This window comes from Aptenodytes forsteri, unplaced genomic scaffold (assembly GCF_000699145.1).
Source record: "Aptenodytes forsteri isolate BGI_AS27 unplaced genomic scaffold, ASM69914v1 Scaffold298, whole genome shotgun sequence".
Lineage (NCBI taxonomy): Eukaryota > Metazoa > Chordata > Aves > Sphenisciformes > Spheniscidae > Aptenodytes > Aptenodytes forsteri.
The window spans coordinates 695,027-696,974 of NW_008793956.1; positions in this window are offsets into that span (position 1 = coordinate 695,027).

Genomic DNA, 1,948 nt, shown 5'->3' on the forward strand with positions numbered 1-1,948 from the left:
GGGGGGGGTGGGGGGCTGCCGCTCCGCTGCGGGGGCTGCAGGCGCGGCTGGACACGGCTGGGGTCACACGGACTAATAAAGCAGCGATTCCCAAACCCAGCCGTGCTGCCGCGCCTTGCGTCCGTTGCGAAGCCGCGTCCCCTGGCCAGCCCATCGCGACATCCCAGCGCTTCTCCATCGCGAGGTGGCGGCAGAAACCTGCTTTTGGCTCTGCCGCAGACGGGCTCCCTCGCAGCAGAGGAACAAGTTGCGGGGGGGTGGGGGAGGGCAAGTAAAACAAAACACTAGTCGGGATTTGGGAGGGCTGCGGTGAGTGCTGGGGGCTGCGGGGTGCAGCGGGTCGCAAGACGGGGATTCCCGCTGCGACCCACAGCCTTTGGCACCCAGACATGGCTCCTCTCCCCCCACAACAACCAGCCCTGCCATTTTAACACCCGGACGTAACACGTTTTTTTATGTGCCCAGGACTGTCAGGTCCGTGTGGGTCCCAAACCACCAAGGCAGTCTCAGATCAGCAATTCTCATCAACCCTTTCAGCCTGATCCTGATACTTGGGCTGGTAACAACAAGCAGTCCGGTCTAAAAGTCGGACTCTTGATTGCCTGGCATTTCACAATTACTTGTTTCTGCACAAGACAGACAGTTTTGTCTGCTGAAATGCCTGCTCCCAGTTTGAATAACAGGCAGAGAGCTTACATAGCTGGTGCATCTGCAGCGGGACCACAATTACTCACAGGGGAAGTCTGCTGACAAACACCAATTCTCCTGTCATGGGAATGATGCTGAAGTCACTCAAACCCATCCAAGAGGGGAAAGTGGACAAGAGAAGTGAGCAGAGCAGGTGGGGAAAGCACAGGGTATCAAGGAGGCTGCTGTTCCCTTGGAGATGCTGCATTAGGGCACAAGGTTTTACTCTCCATTGCCAGCTTCATTGCAGCTCCTGATTTATTAAGAGTTCAGGATGTCACAGGGGCAAAGCTGTAACATTTGGGCACACGCAGGATTCACTTTCTTAAGTCTCCATGAGCAACATCATGCTGTGGCAGGGGATGCGGGTACATACGGTTTCCTCGAGGGACCAGCAAGAAAAAAACGCCACAGACAAACCCATGGTCCTCACCAGGTATCTGCAGCAGACCAACACCCAGCCTGATGCCGGGTTCAGCCCAGGACCTAATATACAGGCTCCTACGATACAGACACCGCAGCAGATGAAGCAAGACCAGCAAACAACCCTGCAGCTTGGCACAGCTGCCAGGGCTCCCGACTGCTCCCCCACGCATTGCTCCCTGGCCCGAGGCTGCAGGATTGGGCTTGCCTCACCCCACCGCGCTGGGATGGGTGGGCAGATGTTTGCGCCAAGAGCAGTACTGAAGCTCTTTTCATAATGCCAGGTGCCCAAGATGCCCTTTTACAGTGAGGGAGTACCCCCAAATTCCTTGGAATCGGCACCTTTAGGGAAATCAGGCCACGTGCCTCCATGTTTTGCCTCCCCAGGTTTTGCTGGCACAGCCACCAGAGACAGGTTTCACGCCCAATCACTGTCTTGGTGCAAAAATAGCTCTGGCAGTGCCACTTCTCCTGCACTATCAGAAGAGAGTCAAGGTCCTTTGAAATGAGGCTTCGTTCCCATAAGGGCAACAAAAAGCTCAGGACACGGCAGCTTGAATTATTAAAGCTCCTTGCTAAATTTTATTTTGTGTCCTCTTTTGAAAGGCAGTCTTAAAATTGGGGCTTAGGAGAAGATATCTTCAGTAAACAACCTATGGAAACATGTCAGCACGTTTAAATCTTTGCCTGGCAGCCCTCATTCCACTCGATCTTCATTTCTGAATAGCTGCTGCATATTTTATGTAGGAAATATTTCATTCTGATGATTGTCTTGGTCTATTACATTTCAGACCATTTCAGGAAAAGAGCAAACTTGGGGGGGGGGGAATCACTCTGG